We start from the raw sequence: 19,860 nt of genomic DNA on the forward strand, positions 1-19,860 counted from the left end.
AAGTATTTAAAAGTCTGGCTTTATTTTCTGGAAATTGAAAAACTGCCAGGGGTTAGGGAATATCCAGAAGGATTTTATTATGGTATATTTGATGATGTGTTGTGGGTTGGACTTTGGTGTGTGACTTTTTCATTTTTCATTTGTTTTTTTCTGTTTTATCTGGGGGATCATCATGTAAAATTAGATTTAAACACCCCTATAAATGCAACTGTAAGAGACATACATTAAATGTATTTCACTCAGTAGTGGCTTGTGGCATGTCAAATAAAAGTTATTCCAGGGAGGCAAATACTTGCATACTCTTAGTCTAATTGTCAAAAAATAAAAAATACTTCTTAAATTTGAACATCTATTTTGATGCTATTAAGCATCAAATTTACAATGATTCTAATTTTTTCTTTGTTCTCTTAATTTTTGTTCAATCATTTTTCAGTCATGGTATTTAAGTGGCATTTCAGTGATTCCATTTAAGATTTTTCTTGGCAAAGATATTGAAGTGGTTTTTCATTTCATTCACCAACTTATTTTACAGATAAGGAAGCTGAGGAAAACAGGATTAAGTGACTTGCTCAAGGTTACATAGCTAGTAAGTGTCTGAGGATAGATTTGAAGTAGGTCATCTTGACTCCAGGCCTAGTGCTCTATCTGCTGCATAATCTAACTGTATTGCTCTCTTAGTTCCTCAGGACAAATAAGACTCTCTTAAGAGAGTTTACTGATTGAAACTTACTGATATCTAGTGGAAAATAATGTCCAATCTAGTATCCAGGGGATTTCCCATTTAATTATGTCAAGCCCCCAAATACTGACAATTAAATAAAAATTTTAAAGTGATCTTATCTTTAAATATTTGACTAAACTAAAAACTTAAGGACTAAAATTAAAACCAAAAACAAAGGAAAAAAAAACAAGGCAAGATATTGAGTAAAGGTGTGGTATAGTTAAAAATAAGATTAGTGGCTTTGTGACCCTGGGCAAGTCATTTTTGAGCTTTATTTGCCTCAATTTCCTCATCAATAATATGAACATAACTATAGCACCTACTTTCCAGGAATGTTTTGAGGATAAAATGAAATGTGTAAAATGCTTAGCACACATTCTAGCATTGCTGTATGAATATTATTATTACTTATAGTGTCATCATCATTATTGTTGCAACTGAGGAAAAGAAACATTAAATAATCTATATTATTTATAAAGTATACAAGCAAGGTAGTTTCTTGAATTTATTCAAGTGATGCATGGAAAGCTTTACCTTTATGGAAAAACCCTGGGCTAGAAAGACTGTCAAAGTTTGGCAACTTCCTGATAATCTTTAAATTTCCTTCCATCTCTTTAGTCTAACTTTAGTAGGAGGAAAATAAGAGAGCACCCAACTCTCTTTTAAAAAATAACTTCGTATTTATTTATTTTTCCAACATTCATTTTCATAAAATTTTTCCTCCATTGCTTCCCTCCCTCACATTAGGATAGCAAGTAATCTAATATTGGTTATACATATTCTGTCATGGTACACATATTTCCATTTTAGTCATGTTGAAAGAAGAATCAGAACAAAAAGGGAAAAACCATGGAAAGAGAAAAACAGAAAATAAAATTAAAAAGATGAAAAATAGTATGCTTTGATCTTCATTCAGATTCCAAGTTCCTCTGGATGTGAATTGCATATGCCATCAAATGTCTTTTTGAATTATCTTTGATTGCTGATAAGAGCTGATAAAAGCTAAATACATCATACTTGATCATCACACAATGTTGCTGATAGGTTGCAACATTTTCCTCACTTTATTAGGCATCAGTTCATGGATGTCTTTCGATGTTTTTCTCAATTTCTCACATTCATGCTTTCTTACAAAACAATAGTACTCCATCACATTCATATACCACAACTTCTTCAGTCATTTTCCAATTAATGGGCATCCTCTCAATTTCCAATGCTCTGCCACCACAAAAAGGAATTGAGAAATATTATAAATATCCTTATACTTGTAGTTCTTTCCCCCTTGTTTTGTGATCGCTTTAGGATACCAAGCAGTTACTGCTTCAAAAGGTATACATAGTTTTATTGACCTTTGGGCATACTTCCAAATTGTTTTTCAGAATGGTTGGATTTGTTCACAACCAACTACCTTTAATAAATTAAATTACTAAGTTTCAAATGAATTACATTTTGAGTACTGAAATAAATGATAGATGTGATTGGTAAAACACTTTCAATTCCTTTTGAAAACTTGTGAAGAATGAAAACAGTTCAGAATGAAGGAAAAGAGTAAACATTTTGTCTTGATTTCTCCCCCCCCCCAAAAAAAGAGGAGAAACTTGCAAACAAAAAAGGAATAAGCTTGTCTTTTGATTATTCTTGTAAGAAATTTTAGAACTATGGAACATCTCATTGACAAATTAAAGTTGATTTAACTTGTTTTTCTCTCTTTGGCTCTTTTTTCCATCCTCCAGTTCTCAGACTTCTGTAAGACATTAGAATTGCCTCTCACTACAGATACTACAGATACTACAGATAACCAGTGCCAGTAATCTATGGCCAATTGGAAGCTCTGCTGAAAGTTTCCTTTGCTAACAGGGGTGATAACTTCTCTTAGACCATTGCATATTATTACAGAGAAGAGTAGAGAAGATCTAAGAAAGATAAAGGATCATAAAGTACCAGCATACCTTTGTCAAAAGAAGGGCATCCTAAACTGATTTCATTTTTCTTTTGGTTCTTGTCCTTTATTATGGAAGAAGACCAAAATGACACTATTACATAAGGAAAAAGTTACAGTGTGTCTGAACTGACTGCTCAGACCAAGACACATTCAGAATGTTCTCACAGGTCATGTAAAAATATTCCATGTGAACACTTGGGTTCTTTAAATCTGTACATCTCACATTTCCTATGAGCTACTTCAATTCTACTTTGCTCATTGGGCACAGAACTCTCACTGATGAGGGCACACCTTGCTGGGAATTCCTGTGACATTGTCTTCAATGCTGCATGATCAATTCCAAAGTTCTTAAATTATTGAGAATGTCCTTGTATCACTTTCTGTGATCCCCCATGAGTGGTTACCCTGTGTAAGTTCTCCATAAAATTGTCTTTTTTGGCAAGCGTGTGTTTGGCATTTGAACAATGTGGCCAGATTATTATAACTGTACTCCCTAAAGTGAATGTCACCACTTGTCTTATTCTGTCTTATCACTGGACAATGGTGATTTTGGAAGGGAAACTGAGACCAACAACTTCATGCAACTATGCCTCACTTAAAATCAATTCATACATGAATCAAAAGATATCACCCTTATAATTTTATCATTCCTATCTCAAAGTCCTATGATGACAGGCAAATGATGAAAAAAGAAGATACACTGGGAGTTGTAGTCACAAATTTGCCAGTACACAGGTGGCTCAAGTCATGGAATCTTTTACCCACTGGAAGCAGCAGTGGAACTCACCAGCCTCCTGGGCATCTGTGCAGCCTTAGGCTTGCACTGCTCACCTCCTGGTGTGAGGAAGGGGATAGAAAAGGTGCCCTGAAAATTATCTGACCTGATTACTGCAGCAGGCAGGAATCCCACTCTGCAGTCAAAATAGAAAAAATGGGCAAAGACTTCTTCAAAGAAGATTCCACTCACCTTGGATGCATGGAGTGTGTATACAATCATAGACAACCCCAAGATCCAATAAGCCTGAAGGACAAATAACAATTATTGCAATAGACCTCAGCAGGTATCATATCCAAATAGAAGCACTGAGTGAAATAAGAGTGGAAAATGAAGGTCAGATTACTGAATTCAGAGATGGATACTTGTTTTTCTGAGGGGGGTCACAGGGAAGGGGAGCGTTGTGAAGCTGGGGTAGGTTTTGAATGCAACAATCTGGTCAACAAACTTGAATGCCTACCTAAAGGTGTTTATGACAGGCTAATTATAATGTGATTGCCCCTTGCAGGAAAATGCCATGCCACTGTCATCAGTGCCTATGTTCCTACCATGATGAAACCTGATAAAGTCAAAAAATTTATGAAGACTTGGAGACCCTTATCATAAATATGCTAAAAGAAGACAAGTTTATAATTCTGGGAGATCTTAATGCTAGAGTACGTTCAGACTTCCAGAACTGGCAGGGATTCCTTGGGAAGAATTACAAACAATAGCAAAGGTCACCAACTACTGAAGCTTTGTCCATCTCATGACCTCATCACAAACACTGTCTTCTATTTACCTAAACCCATTAACACTTCCTGGATGCATCTTTGCAGCAAACATTGATATCCAATAGATTATATGATTGTAAAGAGAAGAGGCAGAAAGAATGTGAGAGTGACGAAGGCAATGGGTGGTAGAGAGTGCTGAACTGATTTATTTCCAGGAAAAATATTCACTCATCCTTTCCAAGCTAAACATTCACATTCAATAAAAATGGTGGCCCCAAGGCAAAATGACTACTGGAAGATGTAATATCAAGAGATTCGAGTGCCTCTGCATAGTAAGAGTTTGTTGCTAACTTGGAGGGAAACTGTGGAGCCGAAAAAGCATGGGCAGCTATCAGAGATTTGACGTACAGCACTGTATATGCTCATGTGGATCAGAACACTCACAAACACCAAGACTAGTTTGATGGAAATAATAGGGAAATACAGAAACTGCTAAATGAAAAAAATGAGAACTCCATAGGGTTTACCAACAGAATCCTTTATCCATATCTAAGAAGATATCATTTAATTCCATCAAAAGTAAAGTATAGGGGAGGCTAGGTAGTGTAGTGGATAAAGCACTGGCCCTGGAGTCAGGCATACCTGGATTCAAATGTGGTCTCAGACACTTAATAATTACCTATCTGTGTGGCCTTGGGCAAGCCACTTAATCCCATTTGCCTTTCAAAAACCTAAAAAAAAGTAAAGTATAAGGGTAGCTTAGAGAGATACAAGACTATTGACTCAGTAAGAAGGCAGATGAAATTCAATTTTGTTTGGATGGTGACAATCCAAAGTGCTTTTATGACATGCCTAACACTATTTATGGACCAAAGACATATGATTCTTCTCAATTCCTTATTGCTGATGTAGCCACATTAATTAGTGATAGAGACATGATCCCAGAAAGATGAATTGAGCACTTCCATAGTGTTCGTACAGACCATCATCAGTGTAGAAGCCATCTGTCCTTTCCTGAAGTTTCAACTGAAGAAGAGGTTTTGAATGCCATTAGACTACTTTCATGTCTCAAAGAACCTGGTACTGATTCCATTCCAGCTGAGGGCTACAAGGTGTGGGGGGGCATTGCTAACACAAAAACTGACTGAAATTTTCCAGGTTATATGGAATGAAGAGTTTACCCCCTGGAAGTTCAAGGATACCTCCATTGTTCATCTCTACAAAGGAAAAGGGAACTAAATCGTCCTGTGAAAATCAGAGAGGTGCTTCTCTTTTAGCAGTTGCTGGTAAGATTCTTGCCAGAGTCTTCCTCAGCAGGCTGATCCTTCACCTGGAAGATGGTCACCTTTCAGAAAGTCAATGTGGCTTCAGAAAAGATGGAGGAACAGTTAATGTACTATGCCTGACAACTCCAGGACAAATAACAAGAACAGAACACGCGCGCGTGCGCGCATTTGTGTGTGTGTGTGTGTGTGTGTGTGTGTGTGTGTGTGTGTGTGTGTGTTTCATAACATTTTTGGATTTGATCAAAGTTTTTGATACTGTCAGTCAAAAAGGATAATGTAAATTATATCAAAATATCAAAATTTGGTTGCCTGGAGAAGTTCTTCAGTACTGTACATCAATCTCATTACAGTGTTTGCCTGTGTTCTGGATAGTGGATGATGCTTTTGAGATTTCCCAGTCACTAATGGAGTAAACAAAAAAAAAACCTTTCATGCTTTTTAGCATAATATTTTCATCTATGTTTTCATATGTCTTCACTGAGGATGAACAATTCAGACATTTAATAAGTACTTAGCTATATGACCTTGGGCAACTCATGTAAACTATTGTCTTGTAAATACAAAAACAAAAAAAAGTGATTTCATAAGTTCAACATGAGTTGTTTTATGTGTATGTGTATGTGTGCTTGTAAGTGTGTGAGTGTATATAGCTTAGTCTAAATGAAAATATCTTAGGGGGTTTTAATGTATTGAAAATTATGTGTGGATAGAGAATATATATGATTAGCAAGAATAATAATACATTAAAAGTAATGTGGTGTCCAGGAATAGGCAGGTGATAATCCTATTGTACTTTTCCCAATAATGCAATACATTATTCATTGTGTTGAGTTCTTGGTGTCACAATTTAGAAATGAGAAAAAAAGAAACTAGAGAATATTGAGAGGAAAGCAATTATGATGCCAGGGGATACTTACTACCTTCATATAAAGATATTTCATTTGGACAAGAGAAGACTCAGAATCTTCCTGCATTTAATGGACTATAATATGAAAGAGGGGTTAGGAATCACTTGCTTCAACACATGACAGGGCTAGAAATCAAAAGTGAACATTGTAAAGCAGTAAATGAAAGTTTGATAAAATGAATAAAATTATCAAGGAGCATATGTTTATTATGCATTTATCATGTGTCAACCTCTGTGTTAGATGTTGGATGGATATGCAAGGGGAATAAAAGAAGCATGTTTTATTTCCAATGAATTTAGATTCTATGAGAGGAAAAATTTATATATACACAGCCTATACATACATATATATATATATATATGCATATATATCCATATACATAAAGACAAATAGAATAAATACTACATAGTTATGTTTTAAAATAAATACAGTGCAGGTATGGAGTAAGGAGACTTGCATCTGGCAGGGTTATTAAATACCATATATAGAAATGAGTATTTGAACAAAGATCTAAAAGAAGGGAGAAAATAATATCTTGTTAATTAAAACTAGGGCAAACTGAGATCAGATTCCTTGGAATCTGGAGGAATTTTCTTCACTCAATATTTCAAGCAAAATTTGGAAGAAAACTTATTTGAAGGGGATCAGTACCCCAATATGTCAATTTCCTGTATAATAGATTCCTGTTTAGGTGCATGTTGGATGAAATAGACATTAAGGCTCCTTACAACTCTGAGATTTTCTGATTTTGTTTCTGATTTAGAATTTTTAAATGTTTGATGAATTTTATTTCTTTACTCAATACCAATTTGGTCCTTCATTTTTTCTGTACTCTACTCCTAACTCTCCAGAAATCTTTCTCCACCATATTTCAACAGCTTTCTTATCTTCGAACATAACTCTGACATCGTAACCCAGTAACTTTTTAAAATGGAAAATCCTCTTTTCCCCTGTAGTCTTCCCATATGGGAAAATCCTTCCACCTTAGAGTCCTTTCTTCAGATGGATTAATTCCTTCCATAAATCTTTATTTTTACAAAAAAACAAAAACCTTAAGCTAACCATATTCAGTCCTTCCTCCCTTTTGGAAGCCCATTTTTGATTCTCTAGAGTTCCCAAATCTTGATTTTTTTTGTTGCTTCATATATATATATATATATATATATATATATATATATATATATATATATATATATATATATATATTTCTCCATTAAATTTTAAACTCCTTGACAGAAATAATTTCTTTTTTGCTTATATTCACTTTCTTAGCATTTGGCAGAATATCTAGCTTATGGTAACTTCTCCCCCCCCAATTTAATGGCATTTTCCCCAATTACTTATAAAAATAGTTTTGGGTTTTTTTTGCAAGGCAAATGGGATTAAGTGGCTTGCTCAAGGCTAGATAATTATTATGTGTCTGAGGCCAGATTTGAACTCAGGTACTCCTGACTCCAGGGTGGGCGCTCTATCCACTGTGCCACCTACCTGCCCCTAATGATAGTTTTTAAAATTCATTTTTCTCTTTTTAATTTAATTATTTTAAATGTTATCTTCCATGTCTAGACATTTTTTTTCAGAATTTAGGGAACATTTTTATCCTCCCTTCTTCCCCTCCTCTTTTCTCAAATGACAATTTGATATGTATATAAAAAGCATATTTCCATATTAAAGTTATGAAAAAAGAAATATCAAAAGGAAAATAAAAATGGAAAAGAATAAATTAAGTAACAAATAGTGTGTTTTGATTAGCATTCAGTTGATCAGTTCTTTATCTGATGTGAATTGATAGCTTAATTGAACCTGTTGTGTATTTTATTCCCTCCTTGAACCAAAACTGAGAGTAAGGTTCAGGTAATATCTACTGCTCATCTTCCCATATTTATTCTACTGTAATACTATTTTTGCATCCAGTGTATTTATCTTTCTCATCTTTTAATTATTTTTATGGCATTCCCTCAAATTTATCTTATGCAGATGTCCTCCATCTATGTACATGTCTCACTGTACCATTTGTGGTAGAAGTTTTTTAATTAAATTTTAAATTAAATTAAATTAAAATTAGATTCTTAAAAATTACTATTGTTATCTTTCTACAGATATGTAATTCAACTTCATTGAATTCCTTATGCATTTTTCCTTCTTTTTTACCTTTGTAGACTTCTCCTGGATATTGACATTGGAGACCACATATTTTAAACCAATTTTGATTTCTTATGAAAGTTTGAATTTCTTTTATTTAAATGAATGAGATTTTATTTTCCTTTGAAGTATTATGCTTGATTTTTCTGAGTAGATGATTCTCAATTGTAGTCTAATCCTTTCATGTTGCAGTTGCTAAATCCTGTGTAATCCTGATATTTGAATTATTTCTTTCTGGTCAATGGTATAATTTTTCCCTTGACCTGATAGTTCTGAAGCTTGGTTATAAAACTCATTGGAGACTTTGTTTTGGAATCTCTTTCCTTACGTAATTTGTCAATCCTTTTTGAGCTCTTTCAAGAAGACTTTTGTCTCTGGACTAATTCATATTCCTTTTTGAGGCTTTGCATGTAGGGGTTTTGACACTGTCGTCCTTTTCTAGATTTGTGTTTTGATCTTCTGTGTTTCCCTAGTGGCTTTTTATGAATACTGATCTTTTCTGAGTGCTTTTTGCTCATTTTTAGCTTATTTCAAGACTTAAAATTGAGCTCTACCTCCTGGGACATTGGGGTACAGTCTAAAGAATTTTTATGCTCTGGGCCAGGGCCCAGTCATTGACTGACAGCTTGCCCTCTCTACAAAAATGGACAAGTCTAGCCATGCTATTGTGATGGAGACTCTGAGGCTGGCAGTTTGTCTTTGGAGTCAGGGTTGGAGACTTCACAACTGGCCTGTTGTACCACTGACTGGCAGAGCCAGAACTGTGGGGTCTTGCTTGCTGATCTGTACTGTGGCCAAAGCTAAGACTGAACACTGCACTGGACTGTTCTTTTTTTTTTTCCCTAAATGAGACAGACCACATTTGATGTACTTGTAAACTATCTTAGGTTGGAGAATTGTTTTACTCTATCTTTGTGTCATTGTAGAATCTCTTTAGAAACTTGATTTAAACAACAGTACCACTACTGGGTCTATACCCTGAAAAGATTATAAAAAAGGGTACATCACTTGTGCAACAATATTTATAACAGCTATCTACAATGGAGAATACCATCTGTATCCAGAAAAAGAATTAGGGACCTTGAATAAAGATCAAAGATTATTACCTTTAAATTAGAAAAAATTATCTTTTAATGTAATTTAATATTTCATACTTTATTTTTCTTCCTTAAGGATATGATTTCTCTGTCATCACATTCAATTGAGATCAATGTATACAATGGAAACAATGTAAAGACTAAGAATGCCTTCTGTGGAGGTGGGAGAGGGGATCAAGAATGGAGGAAAATTGTAAAACTAAAAATAAATAAAATCTTTCTAAAAAATTCTATTCCAAAGAGAAAAAAAATGAAAGCTAATTAAAACTGACTTACTTAAAAAAAGAAACTTGATTTAACATTCATTACAAGGGAAACTGAGGAGTGCTTAGGCACCTTCCTGGCTTTTTTCCAACATCTTGGCTTCACCTGATAAACTCTTAATAAGTTTTTATTGATTTGCTAAAATAGTCTTCATGTAATATCAAGACAATATGGAAAATATCAAAAATATTCGCTATTACAATAATCAATGAAAAAAATTATCTAATATTTTTAGTTCTTGATATGTTTGCATAATGTCAATTTACCAATTGGCATGATGTTTAATTATATATAATCATGATTATCCAATCTTTTCTCATTCAAAGAAATTTCCAACTGAGGTGAATTGATTGGTGAAAAGGTAAATAATTTGGGATATCCATTATCTTTTCTGACTGCAAAAAATGAACAGATTCATTAAATCACTGCTAAATTGTCATTTTTGTTTTTACTGGGTTGACATACCTGGCACATAACAGTCTGTTAGATTTTCAAGAAGCTTTTGCAATGTGTTGATGCAGCAAGTTTATTTTTAGGGCAAAAAATTATGAGTGCAAGCCTTTAAGTTTTCTATATCTGTAAATGGATATTTCCTAATTATAAAATTTTAGAAAAATGCATGTTTTGACACTTCAGACCACTGTACAAAGAGTAAATCATTTTATAGTTATAAAAAGTATCCAAAGATATTGGGAAAAATGTTTACTATTGAATTGAAGATAAAATTTTCATCCCCTACACATCTCATTGAAAGTCATATAAGTAAGGAGAGTTTAAAAGTTTGTAATTATAGGGGATAGATTCAAAAGAGCAGAAGAGTGGGAGCAAAAATGCTAAACTATCCGAACATTAGGAATAATGTATCAAACCAAATTCTGGAGAGGCATAACCAAGAAAAAGTCAAGGTGAGATCATGACCCTAGATCACACCACCTTGGTAACCCTGAAAATTTATAGATTACTAATTCTAGCTATGAAAAGAGAAAAACAAAAAGGCTGACAGTTTAAGACAGTGATCACCTCCAGATGAGCAGAGCCTAAATCTAACATAAAAGTTCAAAGTCAAAAAAGTCAACTGGAAAAATTAAAAAAAAAACTATTAAAAAACTGACCATAAAACTACGATGATGACAATTAAGTTAAGGGCACAATTTGCAAAGTAAACAATTTCAAAATATATAAAAGCAAAGTCTCATTGAAAAATGCAGACTAGACATAAACCCCAACAAGACTTCATGGAAACACTAATATAAGTGATTTTTTTAAAAAAGAAAATAATTGATTTTTTAAAAATGAAATAAAAATTGTAAAAATTGTAAAAAAATTAACTTCTAAATTCTTAGAAATAATAATCTATATTCACTTACCACCAAAAACTTTTTAATTTTTCTAAATCTTAATCAATTCATTTAATATTATAGCTTTGTTAACATCTGTTTGGATAAAATCACTCTAAATAAGGCACTATTACTTGGTAGAATTTTTGTCAGGAATGCTAAGATAGTTAAGTGTTAGGAAAACTTTAAGTACAATTGACTATCACTAACAAAAGCAACAAAATGATATGATTATCTCAACAGATGAAGAAAAACTTTTGACAAAATACAATACTCATTTCTATTTAAAATGCTAGAAAGAAGTTTTTCCCAAAATGATAGGTAGCATCTATCTAAAACCAAGGACAAAAAAGGGACATTTTCTATAGTGATAACAAAGATCAAGGTGAAACAGGATTAGTCAATGTTGCACTACAGATATTAGCTATAGCAATAAGACAAGAAAAAAAAAGTGAGAGCATTAATAATGAGAAAAAAGCTATCACTCTTTACAGATGACATGATATATAAAGAAATCTAGAGAATCACTTGAAACACTATTCCCTCCACCCCCATGAACAACTTTAGGAAATTTATAAGATATAAAATAAATTCACTCAAAATCATTAACATTTTTACTTATATTTCTCCATGTATAAAATGCACTCATTTTTGAAAAATTTGGAGTCTAAAAATTGGGAGCAACTTATATAGTGGTGGTCGATTTTTTTTACTTGCATTTCCTGTTTTTTAGTGCTTGTTGCCTTTGCACTCATTGTTTCACATTTGTTACTGGTATATTAGGTTACATTTTACCATATTTTGTCCAGAAATGGCTCGGGAAAGATTTTCATACACTGCTGAATTCAAGTTAAAAGTGAATGGAAATGGTGCTGCTGAATGTCAGTTTGGTCTTCCTCCAACTTAGAAAACAATCCAAGACTGACTCCCAGGAGAAGAAACCCTCTTGAAAACACCCTGGCAGAAGAAGGCCATGGGAGATAAGTAAGCCAAATGGTCTGAGTTAGGGATTTGAAGAGATGGATGGAAGAGCAAAGGGCCGTTGGAACTCCTATGTCCACAAAGATGATTCAGCAGGAGGCCAGAAGAACTGCTAATGAAAAAGAAGTGACTGATTTCCAAAGAAGATAAAATTGGACCTTCAGGTTCATGAACCGAATGGATTAAGCATGCATCCATGCACCAGACTTGCCCAAAAGTTTCCTAAAAGCTATGAGCAGTAGGTCATGATGAATAAAACTTCAGCTCAATAACTTTATGTAATGCATCCCAAATTGAGGTACATCTTATGCATGTGGAAATACAGTATGTATATATATATATATATTACTCTCTGCTCCATCCTAGCCCCCCCAAAAAAACAAAATAAAGCAAAAACAGGAGGCTATAGAAAGATGAATTCCATTTAAAATAATTCAAATAACTTGAACCAGTGCAAAATGCTTTGGAGTGTACTTGCTAGGACATATACAGTAAGTAAATGAATGCAAGAAAATAATTTTCATGGAAATAGAAACAAATTTAAATAATTTGAGAAATACTATTTGCTCCTGGCTAGACCAAGCAATATAATAAAAGTGAAAGTTCCAGGCAAATTAATCTACATACCATTGCCATACATTTTAAGTTATAAAAGAATTCATTCACAGAGCAAGACATAATAAAATTCATCTGGAGGAACCAAAGTTAAAGAACATTAAGTGAATCAATGAAAAAAATAGAGGACTGTATCCAGATTTCAAACAATCCTGCAAGATGGTAATCATCAAAATAATCTGGTTCTGGCTAATAAATATATTGACTGATCAATGTAATAAATTAACTTCATAACATATGGAGGTAAAGGACCACAATAATTAAAGTCTTTGGCTAAAAGTTCACTGTTTACAAAACCATTTTGAATATTGTAAAGCAGTCTTGAAGGAACTAGATATAGACAAAAACTTCACCCCGTATGCCAAGATGCAGTCAAAATGATTTAGAAAAAAATATGATATCATAAGAAAATTAGGGAAATGTATAAAAAAGTTACCTGCTAAATTTATAGATAAAGGGAGAGTTTACTCTCAAACAAGTAATATAGAGGCTCACAGGAGACTGAATGGATAATTTTGATCATATCAAATTAAAAGTAGTTTGCACAAACAAAATCAATGCAATGAAATTTAGAAGGAAAATAGGAAACTAGGAAAGTTTTTATTGTAAGTTCCTCTGACAAATGGTCTCATTTCTCAAATATGGAAGAAACTGAAACAAATTTATAAAAATAAGAATCATTTCCCAATTTATTAATGTTAAATGGTTAAAATATATGAATGACAGTTTTCAGAAGAAAATATCAAAGTTATATCAACAGCTATATGAAAAGTTCTCCCAATACTAATAGATAAATGCAAACTAATACAACTCTGAGGTCTTATTTTTTTTAGATTTTTCAAGGCAATGGGGTTAAGTGGCTTGCCCAAGGCCACATGGCTAGGTAATTATCAAGTGTCTGAGGTCAGATTTGAACTCAGGTACTCCTGACTCCAGGGCTGGTGCTCTATCCACTGTGCCACCTACTGCCCCAATCTGCAGTCCAGTCTTATTTATCAAATTGAACAGAAGTAACAGAAAAGGAAAATGTTAAATGCTAGAAGGGGACATGCAAACTTTTACCCATCAATACCAGTAATTGTTCTATATTTTAAAGAGATCATAATGAAAAAAAAGTGTTCTCTATCCTCAGAGAGAGAATGAACTGAGTCCAAACTGAAGCTTTTTTCACTTTATTTCCTTTTTTAAAAATGTTTAGCATGTTTTACATGACTTCACATACATAATGGCTATGCATGTTTCTTGCTTTCTCAAGGAATAGAGAAGAGGCTGCAGTAAGGAATAGATTTAGAATTTAAAATTTAATTAGAAAAAACTTCAAGTATTATAGAAATCTTTGTTATTTTAGTTATTGCAGTAACTTTTGGATTTTACAGATTTGCTAAATGGACAAATAAAAATGGGGTATCAATTTATAGTAGAGACTATTAGTATTACTATTATTTTGATCATGAATTATTTTAGAATTCTTTTGAATCTCCTGGGATCCCTTTTCAGAATGCTGTCTTTAAACATATAAAATGAAATGCATACAATAATAAAGGAAAATAGTCATATTAAAATATAGTCTATACAGAAGATGGTTGGAACCTTCTATGATCTAACAACTAATCTAATAACTATAAAATTATGACAAATGTAAATGAAATAATAAGATATTGTGCAACAACTGTAATGTGATATGAAAATATCTGTGATTTATATTGGTGAAAAGTAACAAATGCTGCTATTATTAGTGTATTTTGTAGTCTAATTAAATAACTTTAACTTGGTTTAATTTTAATTTTAATAACTTTAGTAATTCAACGGTATGCTAAATTTCAGATACATGTTAGTAAAAATAATGGTGTATTTTTTTCCATCAAAGTTTACAGGCCCATTGAAATTTATCCATGGACAACCTGGCAAAGAGGGGAGTGTTGATCTATGGACTTCAGGTTAAGAAGTTTTTTTTTTTAATATATTCTTAGAAAATTTAATGAGGCTATTAAACTTGATATAAATATAATTATGACTAAGATAATGAAGTTTAATGAAATGTTTGAGATAAGCCTCTTAAAATTTCCCATTCGATGTAGATATTTAGAAATATTTTTCAACAAAGAAAGCAGTTTTTATGTTTATCCACAACACTTTTTATGTGAACATTTACCAGCATCCCACTTTTTCCCTTTCCCTAGTACTCCAAAACATTTATTTACTTTATAATATTTGTTAAGTCATTGAAACCATTATTAAGCTCTCAGCACATATAAAACTTTTTCCTCTTGAAGAAAGTAAGTTTTTGGATACATAGTAGAGGCTCAATAAAAGTCGGACACGTAGTAGATATTTAATAGAACTTGTTGAAAAATATATATCGGGAAAATATGGTAACATGAGATTTACAGACATTTATCACTATGCATAAATAATTGATTTTGCTATTTGCAAAGAGTGTCATTCTCATGTATAGATAATTTATGCCATATTTTGCTGTCATAGAACTGGACCAATGAAGATTATGATTACAGCTAGCTAGTCAAGTGTAATTAGAAAGAATTAAGGTTTATTTGACTTGGAAAGGATATACTGAATAACTTTAAAACAATAATTGAAAGAATGGAGATAATGAGCAGCAGTCTACCATTCAAATATAAATTCAATTATTTAGCTCAATGAATATTTGTAAAGCACCAAAGTACAAAAAAACAATGGACAGGGAGGCTAAGGTGAGAGGTAGAACTAACCTGTAAAATGAGGTTATGTATTAATTGAAGTGATTTTTATAACAATGCTCTGGAATTGATGACAAGGGCTGTAAAACCCATATCAAGGTAGAATAAAGAATCACACAGTCTTTAAGTAGAAAACAACTATGGTGATTAATTTTTTTAGAAAGATTTTATTTATTTTGAGTTTTACAATTTTCCCCCATTCTTGCTTTCCTCCCCCAACCCTCACAGAAGGTAATCAGTTAGTCTTTACATTGGTTCTTGTTATACATTGATTTCAGTTGAATGTGATGACAGAGAAATCATATCCTTAAGGAAACGAAATAAAGTATGAGATAGTAAAATTACATAATAATATAACTTTTTCCCCCTAATTTGAAGGCAATAGTCTTTGGTCTTTGTTCAAAGTCCATAATTCTTTCTCTGGATACAGAGGACATTCTCCATTGTAAACAGCCCAAAATTGTCCGTGATTGTTGCACTAATGGGTTGAGCAAGTCCATCAAGGTTGATCATCACCCCCATGTTGCTGTTAGGGTGTACAATATTTTTCTGGTTCTACTCACCTTGCTCAAATCCTTCCAGGCTTCCCTGAATTCCCATTATGGTGATTATTTAATCTTAATATTCTTGCTGCCTGAATTCCCACCATAACAATCCTGACAAATGTTCTTCGATACTCTGATTAATAAGCATCAGTATGCTCACTCCATTATGAATCACACCATTTCTTTATTGGACAATTACTACTACTTTCTATAGCAGAGTGAGCTTTAAATAACCCTGCTATAACCTTCCTAAAGGCTCCCTCTCTCCGGCATCCAGCAGAATCAACCCAGTCTCTCTTTTTACTTAATAACTTTTTAATTGTTTGAAAACTGCTAGTATTCCTTCACTAGATCCTCTCATTGCAGTGCAAATATCTCAGATTTTGATTATTCTAAATATAAAATGTTTTCATATTCCACTCACCATGCTGGTTAGTGCTTCAGTCCTTCCATATCTCTTTTAAAGCTGAATTGAAGCAATAGATATGATTATTATGTGTTTTTATGAGTACTATGCTTTTATTAATATAGCCAGATATCAAAAAAGCTAGTTAACAATAAATTGTTAAGCACTTTCTCTATGCTAGATAATGTGCTACAAAGAAATGTAGCCTCTGACCATAACGGGCTTATATTCTAAAGGAGTAAGACAACATGTAAAGTTGAAAAGGAGGGGACAAGAGGAAGGTACTTAGAAAGGAGATAGCAGGAAAAAGTCTGGAGTATAGTCTGGGAATGAATGAGATTATTATATTTCTCTGCTTGACTCTGAGCTTTCAACTTTACTGTCATGTGGTTAATAAGCCATTTAGTCATGTTTCTTTATCTTTCTATTATAGAACTAATTTTACTATGGTACATAAGAATGCACAGAACCCTATGTCTTCCAAATTTAGCCAGTTATTCTAAATTCCCTAGAGCTTATTGAAGCCTTTTTTGTATGTCTATTGCCTTGCCTATTCCTCCACTTTTCATTTCATAACATAAATTTGAAAAGAATGTCACCAGTAATTTCAAACAAGCTTGTAATGGAATATTGAACAGAAAATGACTAATGACAGAGCCCTGTGGCATATCATTTAAGACTTCTAATTTGACATGATTTAGAATGCAGATACATTCATTCAGTCAGCTGGGAATCTACCTAATCTGCAGTAGTTCAATTTACCTTTTTCTAATTTATTGGAAAGCATGGTTATATGTTCCAGCAAACCAATTGCTTCTTTTTCATGTTTTCAATTCATAAGCTGTTAGAGTTAGTTGTATTATAAGCACAACTTGAGGCAGGAGCAAGCTAAAAGGAACTTGATTGTCTGAACTCTTGGTACATTGGTGGTGCACTTGATTGTTCTGGAATGAGCAGGGCAATTCCTAAATCCATGAATGAGAAATAGACTAACAATATTCTCACTAAACTTGCATCTAATATGAGAGATACCAGAATGGTGTTGGGGAAGATTGTAGTTTTTTAAAAGGAATAAAGAGCACAAAGTACTTTCATGGATATCTTAATGGTATTCCAAGAAAAATGTTTTATACAACATGAATATAGTCAAATATTCCTTCTTGCTGGGCACACATCAGATATTGGCAAAATGCCAAGTGTGGTGAAAAATGCAATTATGACTAAAGTCTTTTCTTTCTTGCATGTGAAGCAATTCTGTTTCTGGGAAACACCTGACTGTAGTCCAAATTTCCTACAATTGTGGAAGATCTGAAGATATTACCAGCCAGTCACTATGTTTTTCCTCAGACAAATGCTCCCTAATTGACTTTTTAAGCATTTGTAAAATGGTTTCTTGCAATCCAAGTCATTTATTCTCCTTAGAGTCTCAATTTAAAGTCTGCGGAACCAATACTAAATATAAGTACTAAAGATCTAAAGATATTTGTTGTTTTATGTTTTCATGTCTTAATAACAAGAAAAGAATGGAGCTAGATCATAAAAAGGGAAAAAGACTCACATGTACAAAATATATCTAGAGTAGCTCTTTTTACAGAGGCAGAGAATTAGAAATTGAGGAGATGCTCATCAGTTAAGGAATGGTTGAAGAAGTTATGTATATGAATGTTATGTAGTACTATTGTTTCATTAAAAATCATAAGAAGTCAGACTTCAGAAAAGTCTGAAAAAAACTTGCATGAACTGATGTTGAGTGAAGTGAACAGTAGCAAGAGAACATTGTATACATTAACAGCTGCATTGGGAGATGATCAGCTGTGAACATCACAGCTCCTATCAGCAGGTGAGTGATAAAGGTCAATACTAAGAGACTATCTTGGAAAACGGCATCCACATCCAGAGGAAAAACAAAGTTAAACTATGAAATCTGAATGCATAGCATAGCATACTGTGTTCAGACTTTGATTTTTTATTATAATTTTTTCTTTCTTTCTCGTGTTTTTCCCCCTTAGTTCTAATTCCTTTTCCACAATGTGAAAAAATATGGAAATGTTAAACACAATTGTACTGTACAACCTATATAAGATTATTTGCTTCCTTTGGGGGGGCAGGGAAAGTTATAGAAAAATATAGAACTCAAAAACTTTCTGGAGCATGAATGTAGAAAACAAGTGTTGCATGTAATTGGGAAAGAATTTTAAAATAAAACACAGAAAACTGGACCTAAAAGTTCTAGATGAATCTTATTTCAAGTATTTTACATTTTTAACATTAAACTTAAAGGAAAAAGGAATTGTCAAAAGTTAATATCCTTATTTGTTGTACTGAAACTGTATTTACCTGGTAAATCAATGACCACTATATTTTTAGATGGTCTGAAATGAACTTTCTCCAATACTTCTATGATCCCTTAGTTCTTTAATACCTAGTACTCTCTTTTTATATTATTATTATTTAAATAACATTTTCATTTCTTTCATTTATATAACATGATTAACATAGTATCTTCTTTTATATTTCATTTGGCATCATGAAATCCCTCTGGAGCAATTCACATAATAATTTCAATTTTGGAGATTAAAAAAAGGAACTAAGGATAGTCGAAATTAAATTACAGAATATAAAATTCAGTAATATTTAGCTTGGAATCATTGATACTTCTAGAACATCAACAGTAAAAATTAAGTTCATATTCTTTTTTTGATAATTTTTGTTTTTTAAATTATATGTAACACAATTTTAACATTCATTTAAAAATGTTGAGTTCCACATTCTCTTCATTCCTTACTTCTGGTGTCCCCTTATTGAGAAGGCAGTCAATTTGATGTAGATTATACATGTACAGTTGTGCAAAACATATTTACAAATTAACCACATTGCAAAAGAAATCAAAAGACAATAAACAAAAATCCACAAAAAATGAATGTTAAAAATTATATACATTGATCTGCATTTAAACTCCATCACTTTGTGAGGTATATAGTATTTTTCATCATAAGTTTTTCAGAATTATCTTAAATCATTGTTTTGAGGAGAATAGCTGTCATTAATAATTGACCATCATCTATATTGCTGATTCTGTAAATGGAGTTATGGTTCTATTTCCTTCATTTTGCATCAGTTCATGTGAGCCTTTTTCAGGTGTTTTGAAAGCATTCTGCTCAAAATTTCTCATAGTGTAATAGAATCCCAACCATAATCATAAACTACAGTCATTTTCCAATAGATAGTCAGCCCCTTAATATTCAATTTTTTGCCACCACAAAAACAATTGCACAAATAGGCTTTTTTCAATTGACATTTTCTTTTTCCAAATACATGTTAAGTTTTTCAACATTCATCGACATGCAAAAGCGTAACTTTAAGTTACATAATTTCTTTCCACCCTCCCTGCTCACCCCTCTTCCTTCAGTG

The sequence above is a fragment of the Macrotis lagotis genome, chromosome 6 (genome assembly GCF_037893015.1).
Source record: "Macrotis lagotis isolate mMagLag1 chromosome 6, bilby.v1.9.chrom.fasta, whole genome shotgun sequence".
Classification (NCBI taxonomy): domain Eukaryota; kingdom Metazoa; phylum Chordata; class Mammalia; order Peramelemorphia; family Peramelidae; genus Macrotis; species Macrotis lagotis.